A 19951-nucleotide genomic window follows, 5' to 3' on the forward strand; every position below is an offset into this window, starting at 1 on the left:
CCCCAAACAAAACTTCTTACACCAAGTCCCAAGAACTCTAGTCAAAGAGGAATTCCATGAGCATGCCAACGAGCTAGCTTCCTTTGTTTCCTGAAAGGAGACGTCACAAAAACACAATATTTTCAGGATCTAAAAAATTCTCTAAAAGAGGGGCTTATTTACAGGATGGTGAACGATACAGCAGAATATATACTTTACCTAAATCAGAAGGAGCCTCCAAGAGGTTTTCATTAGACAGACTGACAGAAATACCTATTCTGCAAAGTTCCCTTTGTCCCATGCATCCCATGATACTCTGAAGCTTGAGGGACATCAGATCATTCATGATAGCAGAACACTGAGACGCCACAGATGAAGCTCGTATGTGGATAAGGCAAGTCTCAAGCTTAAATTTGTATCTTTTTTGGTTTGTTTGTTAAATCTATGGATGTTGAACCCAGTACCTCAAGAATGCTAGGCAAACACTTCACTAGAGCCCCACCTTCAGGCCTCAACATACCTTTTGTTTTGTTTTGTTTTGAGATAGCCTCTCACTGTGCAGCCTGGGCTGGCCTTGAACTCACAGAAATTTGACTGCCTCTGCATCTAGAGTGTTGTCATTAAAGGCGTGTGCCACCACGCCCCGTCAAGTTTTCCTCTGAACTCCCTGATAGCTTTGATGAATCTCAATGTTCAGCTTTTCCTGTGTTTCTAACAGCAGGAGAAGAATGAAACACTTGCAGAGCATCCTGGATTAAGATCTATTCTAGAGGCAGCAGCATTTAGAGTATGAGGAGTGGCTGAGACAGAGGTCTGAGTGACCCCGAAGCAGGAAACATTCACTAGACAGCACTTGGCAGAAAGCCTCAAACTGAGTCTCAGGCAGGGGAAGCCTTCCTTTAGCACCTCCCACTGTGGCCAACAACCTCACAGACTGGAAAGTATCACTCCCTTCCCTGCTGGAATATCTGAGGGGACATGAGATACCTCTGGACATCAATCCGGTATCTCCCAAATGAGGCAAGTCTGAACTGTGGGACCCCAAATACACCAGAAATAAGTCGAAAATGAATCCACTCCCCCCATGACGCACTCTAGAGCCAAAGACCCCATGTGAGATTAAAGACTAATCAAATAATCTTCACGGCTCTAAAATGTCTCTATCTTACAAACACTCGAAACAAGACAGCAAAGCTAAGCAAAGACAGGATTCAATACGGCCACAAAGAAACTTACTATTAAATGGACACAATCCTACTAAGTCAAATGGAACTACTTAAGGGCCAAAATTAAAACGTGAGATGGAAAGGCCAGCTCAGCTCAAGAAAAAGGAATGTCTTTATGGGGAAGGCTCCACTAAAAATCCGATATATACTTGCCTTAAAACTTAAAATAAATAAATAAACAGGCACCATAAAAATAAACTTTTAAATTTCATACATTAAAGGAACCTGCAAATTCACTCTGGTAGGAAGGTCATGGGCTTCACTCTGGGATGCTCCTGATGGCAAGCAACCACCAGTCATATACAGCCACTTCATGGGAGTGTTTCATATGCTCCCTCAACACCATGGATATCAGGAAATAAAATCTGGCCTTCATTCATCAAATCACATTAGGCTCTGGGAAAACTTTGAACTTTCAAACCAAGCACTCTCATTTGATTTCCCAGCAAGGTCCACACAACAAGACAGCGGAGCACTGACATTCAGGGCCGTGTCCCACACCGCTAAGGAGCGACACCAATGTGGCCTGTTGCTATGGTTCCTGACTATTCATTCCTGAGAGAAGGTGATTCGAAGAGGCGGCAGGTGAGCATCAATAGGATGCCACCACTTGGGCACAGGGCACTGACACCTGTTACTCACGTCTGAGGCAAGTCATTTTTATGAATCACCACTTTGATGATGTGAATATTCCTTTCTCGCCTTAAGCCTACATAATTTACAATCAAAAGTTAATTGAAGCTTAGCTTCAACAACCTGGGAAAAGTATATTATCTGGGGGACAAAGAACACGGATAGGTTATTCCTTCAAGGGAAATCTTTACTTTTTTAAGGCTATTGCCCACATGTCACACATGTACATTTATACACATGTTTAGATGCATGTTTGTCTCAACTACAGAAGAGTAAGTGATCAAATCCCAGCCCTCAAAGGTTGAAATAGTTTTAGATACAAGTCCAGCAATTACGTATGATTTTTACCTTTTTTTTTTTTTGCTTCTATAATTCAATCTTCAGTTATAGTCACCTCAAAAGGTCACGTCTCACCCTGAAAACAAAACAAAAACAACGCATCACAATCTGAATGAGGAGGAGAGTCCCACAATGAATGTCCAGCATCCACACAAGAGAAAGGACAAGGAGTTCCACTGTACATCCTGGAGATTTCTCAGTTCACAGAAACAAGACTGGGATCGGCACTCTAAGACCATAAACCCAACAGGGACAGGGAAAGTAAAGACGAGACACTTCCGACTTTTCACGAGAACTCTTTCTTGTCTCGCCAGCTATTAATTCATTTTCGAGTGGAATAAGACGTGACTCATGGGCCACTCGCTGCTTTGGGAAACCAGGCTGTTAGTTGAGTGTGTGTTGGTGCATACCCACATTTTTGACTTCATCGAAGCATCGGGCTTCGTTTTCACCTCTTTGAAAGTGAGCCTGCACTCACACACATGAGGCTTTCTGTCACTGGGAACCTTTCCAAATAATTGGTTTTTTGTTTTTGTTTTTAAGGCACCATTTTCTACTTGGGGAGGGGCAAGGGGTTAATGGCTGATGAAAGCTGTTCACAGACTATTTTGTTCTTAGCATCTAGTTCTACCAGATCCACACTACATTAGATAAAAATGGTTCATCTCACACGAAGTAAACAAATGAAACCAAGCTTCCTAAAACACAAAGGAAGCGAGGAACACATCTCAACCCGCATCTCCTCCACGTCTCCACAGCCCCTGAGCGAAACTCCATGTGCCTTTTAGGAAACATTGGGAGCTGGCTCCCGCTGCCCATGTCACTGGGATCAGCACATGGCCCACGTGAAAAGGACACACATCATTTTATTAACTTAGATCATGTTAGCGATCGTGTTAGCAGGGTTCATCCCACCTCACTGACAATAGACTAGAATACAAGATGGTGAGATCCTATCACTTTACTCACACGCTAATAGCCTTTTGCCTTCTGCCCAGAACAATACAGAATGGAGTATATCCCCGCTCACCCTCTGCTGTCAGCCCTGAATGGGAGAGGCACGGTCTTCTCCCTTCACTAAGGCTGGGAAGTGGCACTTTCGTGCCAACCTCTGACATTTCCACAATCAAGGGGTATGCAGATTCTTGCCATGTCGACTGGAAAAAAAGATGCAGGTTCTGAGTGAAATCAGAAGTCTCATGTTTACTGTGAGAGGAAATTGGAGGTTTTCACCATAAATCTTTACCTTCTGGGTGGGGGAAAACCCTAGCACAGGGGTTTAAAATGACTGCCCTGCAATTTGCACCCAAACTTTTTTTGTTTTTACACAAAACAATTCAAATCGAAAATGAAAATCGTGCTCTTTCCTGCTGATGCGTCTCTTCAGGATTGCCTTCTTGTTTCATAGTGAACAGTGAAAAGAAAGGGCTATGGCCATCAAGTGTTCAAGGCATGTCAGGGGCCTGTGAGGTACCCCCGTTCCACTCAAGGCACACAGCATCTCCTACACAAGAAATGTCACCCCCCAAAAAAACCAAAACTATTCAAATTATACTGTTAGGGACAACACTCGGGGTCCCTCACATACTAGGCAAGTCCTTGACCACTTGGTTACATGTCCAGCATGCATCAAATCTTAAATATAAAGTGAGTGAACTTTGGCAGACCTTGCTCGATTCAAAGCAAGAAGGCCCCTTGCCTCCCTCCCTTTTCCTGGAGACTTACTCGCATGCGTGTGCTTTAACCTAATTTATATGTTTATCTATTGAGCTGAGTCTACTTTTGCATGTTTGGCAGAAGGACCTATGGTATTAGAACTTTGCAATGCAGATGAGATTTGCTATCATATAGGCAAGGCAAACAACTGGACCTCATTAAAATTTAATTTCCACAGAAAACTGCTGAAAGGCCCACTTTGAATAAAGTTATCTATCTCTTGTGTTGCATCTGAACCTGCAGAACAGTTCCAGGTAAGCATGAGGTCTGTCTGCCCACCCGGCTGCCTAAAAAGCACAGTTCATAAGTGAATGGAGGCAAAATCAGACACTGGTTGACCCCCAGAATGTAAGGGTATTTTTCCCTCTGGGGAAATAAAAGCACAAAGAGCGAGTAGCAGCACAATTAGACAACGAACACTCTACCATATCCAGACTTAGGCGGTGCAAAACTGGCTACGTTTGATTTTCACTTACACATCGAGTATCGCCAGTAAGATGTAAAATACATTCCATAAATTTTAATGCACACGCAATCTGACCACTCATTAATTTATTTCTGTTGATTTTACTTTTTAGAAAAAGGCATCCATTAGCCTAGTCATCTGAAATGGTATTTTCTGAGTTTTTCTGCAGAAAGATTAATAGTTCAACAGCTGTTTGCCATCATGTGGAATTAAATGAAATGTGTCAATATAGAAGACAAGAAAATAAGGGGTTAGAACTGAGGCCTAAGCTGGTATCATTACGTGCTTAGGAGAACCAGAGAACCAGAAATCAACAACTCTGCTGAAAAAGATGCAACTTGCTTTTTTCCCAGAGCATAAAACTTCAATTTCTAAAACTGTGTACTTTTACTGATCAAGTCAATCGACTATTTACCTGTCTGACCATTGGCAGCACAAACATTAGAGCTCACATTAAATCACTGTGTAAAGCTTTTAAGTTAACACACACACACACACACACACACCAGGATAAAAGAAATACATTCCCCTTCAGCCTTCTTGTTTTAAAAGGCCGCCACCACACAGATGCCATGTTGTTTTCTTTTTCTCTCTTTTGAAAAACTTTCCTAGTGATTTTGTGTGTTAAAAGCGAGCCAGGCATATGGTAAACAGAAATGGCTTTCCTTCCTGGCATTCTCTTTCCCAGTAAAGATCCTACAAACTAGAATTTTCCAAGGCCTCTTCACCACAGCACGTGTTATTTACCTGGAGCTACAAGGTGACCACAGAGGCTGTGCTGAACCCCCACATGTCACCTGCCACCTGCAGCCTTGGAAACCCAACTTCTCAAGGGCTTCCTCTTTTTCGACCGCCCCGCCCTCCCTCCTCCCTTAGACGTTCACTGGGCAGTGCCCTGTGGCTGCCACCCTGCATCCAGGCTTCACTCTTGAATTTTGTCCCTCACTGGATCTGTGAGGTATGTAACGCCCACTGCCAACTGGCATGAGCTCCTTGGAACTGAAGCACACGTTAGCGGGTGAGATCCTGCTTCACAGAGCTGGAAAGTAACAGCATACCTTCTATTTTTCACATTCAAAGTAGTTCCCCCTTTTCCTTTCACAGCGGCTACAATAAACGATTACCACCATGATTCCTGCATTCTCTTTCACAATATGCAGTTACCACAAACTGATGCTGAAGGGTAACCAACAGTCTATCTCAAGCCTCCATCCAACACAGGCTGGTGGAAAAGCCACTGTGCGCCAGTCTTGCCAGGGACATGAGGTGAGCCAAGCCACTCCAGGTCCATGACAAAGGGGCAGCTTAGCAGGTGCGAGGGTGCAGGAATAGGAAGACTCAGCCCGTGCTTCCCTGAAGTATAGAACATGGCTCAAACTTCCACACTCCCACATCTTCTTACTGAACAGCACAGACTTCACTTGAGAAAATAGGTCCAAATGGGCCAGTTTCCAAGGGAGTACTGCCTCTTTAAGTCGTCAATCTTAACTCATTTTGGCTTTCCTGTCTTATTTCCCAGTGATTTCTTAGAAAACAGAAGGCTATCGGCACATGTCTGACTGATTGAACACAAGGGTCATTTTGTTTTCTACACTTAAGAAAATCCACTTAGAAATCACCCCCAGAGCTTGTGATCTCTAGAACTTCAGCTACTGAGTCAGATTTAACAAAAATTCAAAGGAGGGAAGGCAGAAAGACAACGAAAACGGGGGGTGGGGGTGGGGGAGGTGGGGGGGTGGCGGGCAGAGAGAGAGACAGAGCAGAGAATGAAAAGGGAAAGGAGGAAGGAAGGACTTCTGTACAGTCCAGGCATCCTGCAGCCAGGGGTGGTCGGAGACACACCCATGGCAGTTGGCTAATAAACGCTACACTTCCTTTACTGGTCTCTATCAAAGAAATGACCTGCCATACACCACCCTACATCATTGTCCAAACCCCCTCCTGTCCTTGGGAGGGACATTTTACTGCCTTTTCTCTCTGGGACACATCACAGAGTCTAACTTTGGGGCTCTGTTCTGGTAGGCAAAACTCAAAAACTCCACACACAGTGCAACCATGTGCTACAGGCAACCCAGAGGATTGCCCAAGAAATCACTCCAGGCTGGCATTCCCCCGGAGAACTACAGCAGGGGCCTGTCTCATTTGGAAAACTCATTCTCTTCTTACCTTCCACTCAAGTAAAACCCTGGTCACGGTCATGTGAAAATATTTTATAGGTATCCTTTAACAACCTGTACACGTTGAAAACCAAAAACAATATTTGCTGTTTTGCCTTTGAAGCGCTAACAAAGCCTTTGTTTTAGATTTGCCTTCAGTGTGCAATAAGAGTTAATAATCAAATCCATCCCAACCCCCACAAATGTTAAACAAAAAGATAAAAGAAATGCAAATAGCTATTGTCATGGAAAGTTAAAGTACCTGTCTGTATTTTTACGTGAAAACTATTATCTCTATCAATCAAAATTTAAGAATACAATAGTGCTAATCACAGAAGGTGCTCTGACGGCTTTACTTCTTTCCCCTTGTTTAAAAAAAAAAAGTATTTTTCCTCTTAAAAAAATGAGTATAAAAGTCATATACTTACAATTAGCTAGAATATTTGTAATTTTATCATTAAAAACCTTCAGCAGCCCCACTGCTAATAAATGCTTCTAAGTCTCTAGACTGATTGGTACCCAAGAAGACCCAAGCCCTCGCATATTTTAATAAGGTTGATGGAATTTTATTTCACTTCTCCCAGTTTCCAACCTGCGGGGGAACAGCACACTCTCCTGTTGGAAGGAGTTACTCAGACTGTGGCAACAGTCAGGCAGGAGCAAGTGCCTTCCTTTAGACCCAATTCCTGCACCCAGCAATAGCTTCACACAGGACATGGACCTTGGGTGGTTCCCCTCATCTGTTTTGACAACTTGAATTGAAATGATAAACATTCTGCTCTGAAAAGAAAGAGGAATATCCCCAAATTGCCCAGAGTAATCCAAGTGCAGCAACTGCTGAGTCCTTTTCTAATTCACTTCAAAATAAAAATGATTGCATTAGCTTCCTAAAGCCGGTAGAAGAACAAAAAGAGTAGCTGGACCCCAGATAGCCAAACAAACAGCTCAAGAGTAGAATTCCTAGAACAAACACTTAAGGCAGGATGCCATTATGCAGACTCTGAGCCTGCATAGATGTCCCTCTGCCAGAGAGCCAAGGGGCTGTCCTCCCCCAAACAAGATCACATTTCCTTCCCTCTCCACTGCCTCTCTGAGTGTCATGGCCAACGTCTCATGTGTGCTATTAATATCAATGAGGAGACGAGTCGATTTCCACAGAAGAAAGCCCCACGGATCCCAGCACAGAGCTTCGGGGAGGACCCTGGCCCCATACACACAATCCAGTAGCCGAGTTTCGCCGCCGCTTTCCTGCACTCCAGCCTCGCACACTGTGTGAAGCCTCTTAGCAGACAATGGTAGCTCTGGCTGCAGGAGAGTTACAAAACAGGATTTGCTGGGACCCAGAATAGTCAAGCTGCCTTTGCCCACTCCCTTTTCTTTCTTAATTCCTTCCTGTCCCCAAGAGCCTCACACTCCCAGTTCAAAATTCAGCTGCGTTTCCTAAGAGGCACCTGTACTGGTCTATTTCGCAGCAGCCAGCCAGTGAAAACTGACCAGGAACCAGGACAGCTTTCAGTAGGCACTGAGAAGGGCAGCAAAGTGCCCTCTCAACATCTGCGAAATGAAACAAAAGTATCACAGCTTGGCTTGGCACACACTTACCCATTCATGGTGAGGCAGCAGAGCTTTGGGGCAGGAGAGGCCCGTCTCTCCCAGGACGAAACGAAGTTCAAGAGTTTGTAAGGGAGAAAGTAGAGGCGGTGAGAAGCCCAGTCCTGCAGGCTCTCAGGGTTCCCAGGCTGGCGGCAGTGTGAGGAAGGGCTGAAGGTATGTGGGCTAAACACAACAAAGCCACTGCCTTACTCTAGATTAAATATGCAGGAAGAGGCCCCTTTGCATAAACACAAACACTCGGCAAATGAACCACTGGCTCAATCAGGCGCCCGCTGTGCCTCCTACCTACCCTCCTCTGACAGGAGACACTGGCTGTTCCAGGGGCACCACGCAACTGGGAGATCTACCTTTAACTGTAATATTGCTACGCTAACAATCAAAATGAATTACATTCACTAGCAATTGAGAATTCACTTCTGGGGAGTGGCACTAAGGGGCAAACTTGGATGGTCAGCTACTTCCAAAACAAGCTGGCACATAAGACTTCTGTGAAGTTCTGCTGCAGGCTGTATTGCAATCTCCCATGATCAAGGATTTTAAGAAGCTCATGGTTTAGGCTCGGTTTAAGGCTACATTATACACTCCTCAAGGCACGTTTTGTGTATATTTATAAACTACACATAAATAAGGCGTATACACACATGCATATGCATATATCACTGCATAGAGTCTCAGATATAATACTTTGCATATCTAAAGAGAATACAAATAAGCACACATACACAGAATATCACTTAACTATATCCTTTAGCTTGCTAATCATTTGAGGAAAATAATGGGAGCTTTCCAAAAGTACATCCCAAATGCCTGCCTTTCAAATGTCACCAATGCATGACCGCTCATTTAAAAACATTATCCAGATATTAGGAAGGATGCTTTTAAGTGAGTGGCCTCGGCCACTTATCACTTCAATTAAACAATGTAATTATAGTCAACAATTTTCTCCATTTCTGCAGAAAAATATGTCATACCTCGATGTAATTTGTCTGTAGAACCCAGGAATTTAGCAAGAGGGAGAAACATATGAAGGCTGGGAATTTTCTAGTGCATCTTGCTCAGACTAATAAGTCAGCTTCTACTGGCCTCTGACCCTCGCTTCTAGCAACTTGTTAGTCTTAGTAACTTAATTATTTTTCCCCTCTGTTTTGTTTTTCAGTTTTCAAATTAAAGTTAAATGTGAAATTTTAATTCCATATGTTAACAATGACAGGTCATACTTTTTTTTTACATTTATTTATGTGGGTGTGCTTGCACATACTCAAGAGGGGTCAGTGAAGAACCTGTAAGGTTCGCTTCTCTCCTGACTGGAGTAGAACTCATGTCATCAAGCTTGGTGAAAGGCATCTTTACCCAGTGGGCCATCTGGCCAGCCACCAATTATTACTTTTCAATGAATTTTTAGAGTAGCATGTGATTCCAAATGACACATAAGAAAGACTATGTCCAGTTACTTGATTCTAAGCCACAGAGAACTGTGAGGGACCAATTCAGTTTTCCAGCACATGTCTATATTGTATTTTGTAATAAAAAGAGTGGAACATGGGTCCTTCCCAGCCTCAGGAGAAAGCACTGCCCCAAGAGAGGGGGATCATTTCATCATTTGCTGCCCCCCCCAAAAAAAACCCAAAAGATCCACCCTTAAAAGAATTTTTTTAAGTATTAAAAACAAAAGCCTACTTCAAATATAGACAATGGCAGCTACTGGAGAAAATATATGAAATAAGATTCCCAGCATCCCAAAGAACAAAACCTGGCCCTGGAGAAACTAAAGACTCCTGCTCTGTTCACTATTTTCCTTTGAAATGACCTTCCAAAAACCACCGATGCCCACAAATGAGAGCAGGCTACCCTTGATCAAGCAAGACACAGAACAAAAATATAATCAGTCTACCACTGTGAAGAAGCCCCTGTCCACCCCAGTGTTGTTACTAACACTATTTTGGCCATTCGAGTGGGTCGTTGTACTTGCTAGCTCATCCACAGCATGCGGAGTGAGCTAATGGAGTGCGGATGGCGGAATCCAGTATTAATGAGCTGTACTGTGTGAACCTGGATGACACTGAATATATTGTACAATTATAGGTAGCATCTGATTCCATAGGTATTAGATACTGTACTCTAAATTAATATTTTAATGAGGACAGTGAAATAAAGACGGCAGCCCAGGTAAGAGATCCCTGCATTGGAGCTGTGTCTGAGCTTATTGCTGGAAGGCTCTCAGACACAGGAGCCAAGGACACAGACAGGGATTGGGACAGAAATCCGTATGCAAGCTCTGCGGGCTGAGTGACATGTACTGCTGCACAGAGTCAAAGATGTCAGCCTCACACAAGCTCCACTTGCTGTACCCCAGAGAGAGGATGAAGGGGGAGGGTGGGAGGCCAGGGCAGCTAGAGCTCCAGAAAATAAACAGGGTGTACAGTTTCAAAGGCTCCAGACACAGGCTTTTCATTGTTCAAGCCAATTATCAGCGGAAAATAATAACAACAGATGGATCTGGAGTCACTGACTTCTCATATGCACTTCTCTGGGCTGAACAGATGAAGAAACGCGAGAGCTATCTCAAAAAGGCAAAACATCTCACAGTGAAAGAACTCCACAGTCCAGATGGGGACCTTCTAAGTCTGCCGATTATCTTCTTAACATTGTAAGATAGACTTACTGAAACATTTCAAGAACCGATTGGATACGATGCCTACAACGGCTTCATTAATGGAAGGGGTCGCCTCGGACTTGTGACTAACAGGGAATTCAATAAGCATGGGGCTTCCTGTTTGCTAGTCAGGGACTGCAGGTCCCCACTCAAACTAGAAACCTGCGCACTAGGAGAGAATAAACCATCATCCATCCAAGAAAAGATAAACGAAGGCTATATAAAGTGTGTTATTTATCCTGAAGCATTCCACCATGTTGGGACAGGGGGAAAATAGCCCTGAAGTAATTTCTTATTAAAACCTTCTGTGATAAAATATCATTCTTTGTAAGTAATGACAACATCTTAAACACCCTTCACCACCTGCAACTTTAAAAGATACTTTGCATTTAGTATGAAACAAATAGATTTCTATATAAATTTCATATAAAAATATAAAGAGATATAAATTTTCTAATAAATGCCAAACACACACTTGGGCGAAACTCATCAACCTGTACTAACCTACTCTTAATAGCTTGAACACTACCAAGTCAGGTTTTCAGCAGAACCCTGTAGGTTAACTACAACCTGAGACCCTGTAGTGAGAAATGGGGAAAGCAAGTTTCTCATCAGGCAGATCTCATTCTTTATCTTTTTACTTATCCACCCCCATCCACACATCATCAATTCCACATGCATACTTTGCAGAAATCTCTCCCTGAATTGATAGAAAATATGGTTGAAGTCACCACATTAAGAAAAAAGAAAAACTGATCCTGTTACTATTTACCAACACACAATGTTTTTTAAAAAAAATATTGCTATGAGCACACTGTTGACTTCACAAGTTCATCATGTAAGTTAAAAAACAAATGCATCCCCACCCCCAGTAAGGTTTTTCTTTTAAACCACTCTGACAAAAGTAAATTCGGAGCAGAACACAAAGGCACGAAGAAGAAAATATCGCCAAGGGCAAAATTCTGCAACTGCTTTAAGAAGCAAACAAGAACACAAAAGATGTGTAATGCGGCCATCTGGCTCTCCTCATACTATATCAATGCCTCAACTTTATCCCCGCCCCCTGAGCCCGCCCACACCCATGCCACAAACCAAATGGCTTTACTTATGTTTCCTGCACAGCGAATTTACACAAGGCATCCAGGGAGCCAAGGTGGATTTTTTTATATATATATTCTGAGTTCACCCACTTCAGTAACTTTGTGATCACTGTCACTATTCACAGAGGGACTTCTTGGAAAAACTTCTGAGCATTTCACTGTGATAAAGCCATTGTTATGTGGATCTAGGGGTTGGGTTTCAAGAAAGGCAACCTTCAAAAGCTTCACCTCTGCCATCTTGTGCCTTCTGCTACAAGCTGACACCAGATATAAACATGCAAAAAAAAAAAAAAAAAAAAAAAAAAAAACAACACTGAACTTGTAACAATTAGAGCCTTTCCTTTTGAGGTACAAAACTGTCTGTGGGTTGCTCCCCTCTGCTTATTGGTAGACATGGCTACCCTAACTCCAATCACCCCCCCATTGGAATTTAGCCATATCTGACTCAGTCCATGACCATTTATGAACAACTACCATGTAGTCATGAGCTTGCTAGACTACAAAGCACCCAAACCCAAGATTCTCCTGTATCAAACAAGACCCGCCTGGTCATTAAAACAGGTACTCTGCAGTCTATATTTTAAGGTTCTCACACAGGGAGACTGATACATTACATTTACAAGATATTTCTGTTTGCATGACAGAAAGTATGGACAAGTGAAATCACAGATGTGTTGAGGGACCCAGATGTTTCCGAAAGGTGGGAATTAAGACTTTTAAAGGAACCCTCTGTTTGGATAAAATCAACACAATAAATGCCTAGTAACTAGGTTTTCAACAAGGTCATGTTTGGTTCTGTTCTGGGTATTCCTACCCACAGAGGTCTCAGGCCTGCACATCACTGGTCACCAGTAGAACACACACCGTGAAAGCAGCCACTGCCACCGGATGAGGTATTCAACTAATTGTTTAAGTCTGTACCAGTGTCTGGGCCTCAGTTGGCAGACACAGCCCAGGGCTGCCTACCAGACCCAGGCTAGCACAGCTGGAGCCTGACAACAAGCTCTCAAGGAACACATCTGGCTCTTAGTGGCTCCCATCTGCAGAGAAATAGATTCGGTTTGGTTTTTAGGTGAAGTACACTGCACAGAGAAAGCAAGGGGATTCACCTTAACTGTACATTTGGTTTTGGGATAAAATGCCAGTATACAAATTCCATGAAGGACTTTCTTTTTGTATCCCAGAGGGTGAACAGCAGCTCTCCATGGGATGGGTCCAGTGAAAAACAAAGGAACGATGCAAACCAGCTCGTGAGCTGCAGAAAAGCATCCCCGTATCTCATTCCAGTTCCGACGTGGCTCTCGTTCACTACCCACTGACTAACAACCTGGTTTACACAGAGAACAGAAGTGACTGTACAGCCGAATCGTAGGAACACGTTTACACTCATGAATAAAGCCATGTGCCTTCCCTGCATGGCCGGAAGGACTCCCAAGCCCCCTTTCCCCCCAAATAACCATCTCTAAGTACTACGAATCTTCCCTTTAGTGGTCTTTAAACTGTGAAACTTGGCGGAAATCTACCCCAAGTGCCTACGAGTGATCCGAACACATAAAGCAGATTCTTGGTCACCAGAGAAATACCAAATGATGAGGCAACTGTTCCTGGCACTTTGTCATCCCATTTCCTTTCCCATGCCTCTCTTCCTGGTTCCCCTGACATCTGCAGATCTCAGTCCTTGTCTATACTCAACTCTGACCCAACCCTTGGTGTTTCCAAAGCTCACTACCATCTCCCATGAGAACACACTCAGAAATGCCAATGTAAACCAGAAGTATCAGGCTGGAGCTCCCTAGCTAGAAAGGAGCTGGCATTTCCAAGAGCTGGTTAACAATGACATTAAGGAAATTGTCACCTTGGTAAGCATGCAGTTTCCCCAAATGTCCCAAGAATCTGGTCAAAGAGAAAGGACATTTGACACAAGCCTGGCACAGCCTTCTAACATACAACTCTGTTTCTCCAGTACATACAGTGACCATCCCTACAAGAGCAGCTGAGAAGGGCAGGCAGCTTGGACCTGTTAGCATAGGTCTTCAAGGAAACAAAACCATTCCCGAGAGCTGTAAATGAGGCTGGTGCCAAACCCACCACCTTTTCTGCCACTGGAAGAATTATGAAGGTGGGGAGGGGCAGTCTGTCACGGAATGTCTCTAAGACGTTGAGCCGCTCTGTATCCAGGCTGGTGAATATGGGCTTGAGGCTACTTTAGAAAGGAATTGATTATCCCATAAAAGAGCAGGGTGGCTAGGGAGACAGGTGAGCCAAGAAAAGTGCTTGCCAAGCAGGCATAGAGATCTGAGTTCAAATCCCCAGTACTTATATAAAAAGCAAGGCACCGAGTATGGGGTAGTTCAACCCCACTGCTGGGGAGGCAGTGACATAGACAATCCCAGGGGTGCTCAGGCTAGGAAGAGCAACCAAACCTGCATGCTCTGGGTGCAGAGAGAGGTGCTGCCTCATTGGGAGAGTGATTAAGGGACACGCTGCACATCGGCCTCTGACCTCAACATGCAGGCATGTGTACTTGAACATGTGTATGCACGTGAACACAAACAGAACGTACACACAGAGAGGTGGACTGAGGAATGGGATGAGCATGACAGCACATCTGAATTCCACAGCTGGCGAGGCGGAGGTCGGAGGACCACAAGTTCACATGAGACCTGGCTACACGGTAAGAACTGGTCTCAAAGACCAAAGAAAAGAGGACGGGAGGGTAGGGGAGGGGAGGAGAGAGGGGACAAAGCAGCTACCTCAACAACAGCCCTGCTCCCCTTCACAGTCGAGATCCAGCATAAGAGAATGCCCTTCCACAGTGGCACAAACACGCAGAAAGTGTACAATCACCCAGGCAGAAGAGGACACACGGCTGCATGCCCACGGGGCTGAAGTTGAGGTAAAGCAACCAATCCAATGCAGGAAAGCTGGGGGAAAACGACAGACTAGAAGAAGCGGAGGCTGGAGGACCAATGTCTGTGCTTACTAACCCCTCCTCGGGCTGCCTCAAGGAGAGCAAATACTACATAAAGCCATAGTGCCCAGTGTATATGAAACTCGCACTGTTCGGGCCTTACCAGCCCAGGTCCACGTGCCCAAGAGCAAAACTCAGCTCAGCTGCTTCGGTACCATGAGACCCCGAGCAAGTGGTTTGAGTTCTCTATCCCTCAGTGTGCCCGTCCATAAAATGGGGTATGATTACAGTCCATTGTGTGCTTTTGAGGAACAAATGCATTAACAAGAACAAAGGGACTGGCGGTATTAATAAAAGATCGGCTACCCATCAAGGTTACCTTAACTTAATCTAAAACTTTCTGCGCTTCATTTCTACGGGCTGTTAATTATTTCTGGTTGCCTGGCGCACCACAGGCTGGAAAGCAAACCTGCATGCTTGCACACAGAGGGCTAAAAGTCAGAGTTCCTGTTTTCTCTTCCCAACATTAGCCAGAGTCGGGGACCTCTATTTGGGTATCACACACCTCGGTGGGGGCAGTTCATTAGTGAGAAAGGAGTTAGGACTGAAGGTTAGTGGAGGCTGCCTGTCCCCCAAATGACCCAACAAGACTTAGGGGAGCTCTTCAGAGGAGGCAGGAGAGGAATCTGGTCTGGAACCCGAAGGCATCAAAACACATTTTCTTGTATGTTTCAAGTCTGTGTGTAGAGATTCTGTTGCTGATTTAGGATCTTAAACAGTTTGTTTATTTTTTAAATGCCTTTCAGCTCACCTTTAATAACACGTTTCTTTCACTTGGCTGAACTGTGCCTCAGAAGAATTATAAGCAGGAATATGGCAGGGTAAAAGGTTCAGGGCACTAATCCACACCTGGTCCATGTAAAAAAGAGGGGGGGGGTGCTCATATTTTCCACGCAGAAACAAGCCTCTTTATATGAACCAGCCTTTCTTTTAACTGCCCAGGCGCTCTGCACACCGGGCACCCTCCCATGTGCCTTACCACAGATCTCTCTCCTCCCACCACGAGACTTTTCAGTGATTGCTGACAACGATGATGATGATGATGATGATGGTTGTGGTGGTGATTGTGGTGGAAGAGGGAAGGGAGGAGAGAAACACAAACACACCTCAAAAGAAGAAAATGAAGATGCACTCAACCAGAAACCCCCTTGCTCAGTTCTGCCAGTAACAAATGACGACTATATATACCCTAAGAACTGATATGGGGTGAACTCAAAAAATGCCATGTGTCTTCTGTGACTAAACTTCAGAGCCACCACCCCGCCCCCTTGGTTTTTTTGAGATAATGTTTCTCTGTACAACAGCCCTAGCTGTCCTGGAACTCGCTCTGTAGACCAGGCTGGCCTCAAACTCACAGAGATCCACCTGCCTCGTTCTCCCAAGTGCTGGGATTAAAGGTGCGCACCACCACTGCCTGGCAAAACTTCAGATTTCTTTTGTAAAACTGTGCCTCACTCAGATGGGGCAGTCTCACGGGGAAGCACAGAAAGTGTGGTAGAGTTGAATGAATGAATGAATGAATGATGATCCCTGTGAGGATCATCAAACCACTTCATAATTGGTCACAGATTCTGTGTAGGGGGTGAGGACCCAAGCACCCAGAGTAGGGTCACTAGCCTCTGACTCCCAACCACACGGAAAACAATATTCAGAGACCAGTGCCTGGAAATGGCGGCTGTGTAAGTATGGCAGTTAGGAATAAGGCCCTTCAAACCAGAGAACTCAGGGAATGAGTGGAGGGAGAAGTCACAGATGTCAAAAGACTGTGCCAGGCCTGGGCACAGAAGGACAGATTCTACCAAGGCCACCACCTCGATTTTCCAGGCATCCCGTATTTGCCTCTCATTTTGTTCCCAAGAAAATTCCTGAAGTAGAGAAGGGGTGATGACCGTACCTTCGCTAAGAGGTAACAGGGGACAGTAGGGGGTTCCATTAGCAGACAAGAGGGTGGGTTCTGCTCTGAGATCCAGCAAGAAACCCAGCTGGAAGGAGAAGCCCCCTTCCCACCCCCCATGCAGGAGCCTTGTTGGTGGCAGAGATGGCAATTATCTACGTGTACTTTTGTTTTGAGAAGCCAGGGAGAAATACAACACTGCAAAGCAATTCTCAGAGTGAAATCCCGGGCACTGGGGAGAACGAATGATGTGTGCACTTAGATTCTATTTACCACGGAAACTCACACAGCTCACACGTCCCACTCCGTTTCAGAATCAGGGAGAAAAGTGAGTATTTCTCTACCATACGTCTTACATTCCCACTGTAGCACTGAGCCATTCTATGTCCTGGAACACATGAGACGGGGAGAATCCCTGTTATGGCTGCTTCTGTCAACCTCAAAAACCTTCTAGGCCACCATGACTCAAAAGTCACTCACGCATTCTGCTGGCTGCCATGACGCCATACTGTCACTCTATCAGGTGTGTGGTCCCACATGGTCTGAATAAATACTAAGCCACAACCACATATTAAAGGAGAATTCACAAAGGTAGACTCAGAAGACAAAGACGTCTCTATACAGAAATATTAACTAAGAGTTTAAAAATGTTCTAAAGTAGCAATATAAGCTATATTTAATAGCAAGAAAAAAATTCCTTTTGGGAAAACAATTTGGGCTTCTCAAAGCTACTGCCTTCACATGACTTGATACAGCATGGCTGAATTCTTTCGTTTCTTAAAACACAGATGTGAGCCCCTCCCCCAAATTCTCCTTCATAAGAGTTAGTTCTTTCTTAGTTAATCTTCCTCCAAAGAAAGTACTCAGCTAAGAGCTATTTTGGTACCATTCCTCATTGTTATTTTCTTAAGTATTGACTATAACACATCCCAAAGAACATATGTTTCCAAAGAAGAAAAAAAAATATCTAGACCTAATACACAATGAAAAATAAATCTAGAGCAGCCTTCAGGTCTGACACGAGAGTATAAAAATGATATGAGCAAGAGCAGCTAAGTTTACATACTTTTCATTCACAACTGCCGCCCCGAAACCACAATACCTTTAAAACGACATTTTAAGGAAACAGATACGACACAGCTTTGGTCCCGGCGAGATGTTGCAAACACGGAATTAAAGGAGCTTTTCTTTTCAGGCAAGTAACCCTGAGAACAATTTAAAAGAAAGGAGTGACTCACTTTAAAAATAACCTAACCATAAACACCGCGGATCACAATACCTCTACCTCACAAGATTTTTGTTTTCTTTCCCTTTTCCTTTAAAACCACCAAGACTCACACGTCCAAACACAACTTCAGGGACAAGGGGAATGAGTCCTCTCTGGTTAATATTTCATTGGGTGCTAAAGGCATCTCGGAGAAGGATCTCTGGGCTTCCAGTGGCAATGCACACAAGAGGTCCCTATCTTAGTAAGAGAGGCAGGCTCTCTTCCCTTGAATAAATGAAAATAACATACAATTAAATCAGATTCAATTAATAAATTACTTTGGTGGACCTCGAAGGCCAAGTCCTATTTAATTACATAATTTAAAAAATATTTGCACATTGCAATCACCGAAATCGGCTTTGAGGTTTCATCATACACACTTAACACTTGAGTTAGAGAACAAATTTATCTAATAAATGCAAGTCTAAGTGCTAGAAGGCGGCAGCACTCAAACTGCAAAATCACTTAGCACACCCTCAGAGAAAGCAAATAAACTGGCCCAGTATTTAGAGGGAGGCTGCTGTTGAATGTCAGGAAAGGCAGCCTGGCTTTTTGTGTTTTCTCTCTCGTGTGCTGCTTGTAAATCTGACCATCCCGAGGTGATTAGAACACAGCTAATGGACGGAATGGGTCCAGTTAAAGATAACTGGAAGATACAGTAAGGTGGGATATGTCAAGGACCCGGTAGTAAAAAGCTCTTCCGAGCGGGAAGGAGGGAGACAAAGAAGTGGTGTTCGCTCCCCATCATTCACTCTGTGGAATACCAAACTACACCATAAATTAGCGTGGTTCCTGGGGGTGGAGAGGCGTTCCATTAGGAAGGCACACACAAATCTACCGATGAGGAGGACGGCCGTAAAAAGGACAGAATTACAGGCACCCAAGGAGGGGAGGGCAGAAACATTTCAAAATGACTGTGTTCCCTAGGGTTGAGGGGTGATGAAGGGGGCTGGCGATGTAGCCAGGGAATTTTCTAGAAGACTACTGGATAGCCAGGGCATCATGCCTTGTTTGCCTTCCACATTCTGATAGGCATCTTCGCCAGGACAGGCACTTTGACACAACCACTAAACGCTTTACACCCATTACTACCCCAGCCCTTTTTCAGCAGTGTTGAGTCATTCCTCTTAAGATATCAAAAAGCCTCTGAGCACTATGACAGTGGTGGTGCTGGTGCTGTTGTTCGCGGATCTTAAAGACTGGGTGGCTGGCTGGGCAGGCACTGTGGTGCACGCCTTTAATCCTAGCACTTGGGAGGCAGAGGCAGGTGGATCTCCGAGTTCTAGGGCAGAGACACTCTGTCTTGAAAAAACAAAACAAACAAAAAATTTGTTGGATGTCATCCCCACTGACCTGCTTCTAGAAGATTCCATGCTTATCTCTTAAACCGCTCTAACTTGTTGCAAACTAAATGTCAGTTTAAAAAGCACTTAAAGTTGTAAGTTTTAATAGTCTTTGAGTAAGGGTTAAGTAAGAGAGTTTGATGTAAGTCTATAATTCTTATTTAGCTCTGAAGCAAAATATTCCTCTCAATCCCACATGACCTTCTCTCACCTTTTAGAAACTTTTTCTCAATATATGTGTGTCCATTGTGTGTGGAGCCCAGAGGGCAACACTGGGTGTCTTGCTGACTAGATCTCCATCTAATGTTTTGAGGCACGTGTCTCACTGAATGGAGGGCTTGACAATTTGGGAAGGCTGGTTGACCAGCAAAGCCAGGAGTCCTGTTCGCTCTGACTCCCTAGCACAGGGATTACAGACAGATGTTGCCTACAAGCCTGTTTGTTGGTGGTTTTGTGCTGAGTTTTTGTTTGTTTTGTTTTGTTTTTAATGTGAGTCCCTGGGGATCAAACTCTGATCTTCATACTTTCCCACGAAGCACTTTACAAAATGGCCTATCTCCCTAGCCTTAATTTTAGAGATTTCTGGAAAGAACC

At 44.2% G+C, this 19951-nt stretch overlaps 1 protein-coding gene across 7 annotated transcripts in view; it reads right to left on the minus strand.

The window, feature by feature from the left end:
* The window catches only part of Foxp1 (forkhead box P1), a 395763-nt gene that overhangs the window by 340453 nt on the left and 35359 nt on the right, over positions 1 to 19951 (minus strand). For 5 of the 7 annotated variants that reach the window (XM_037204353.1, XM_037204351.1, XM_037204352.1 and 2 more), the window contains exon 2: positions 2187 to 2253. The gene's annotated coding sequence lies outside the window, so the exon portion shown is untranslated. Of the gene's footprint in view, positions 1 to 2186; positions 2254 to 8117; positions 11121 to 19951 lie in introns of those variants that run through there. The other 2 variants (XM_037204354.1, XM_037204350.1) reach the window with 2 other exon arrangements.

The sequence above is a fragment of the Peromyscus leucopus genome, chromosome 3 (genome assembly GCF_004664715.2).
Source record: "Peromyscus leucopus breed LL Stock chromosome 3, UCI_PerLeu_2.1, whole genome shotgun sequence".
NCBI classification, from domain to species: Eukaryota; Metazoa; Chordata; class Mammalia; order Rodentia; family Cricetidae; genus Peromyscus; species Peromyscus leucopus.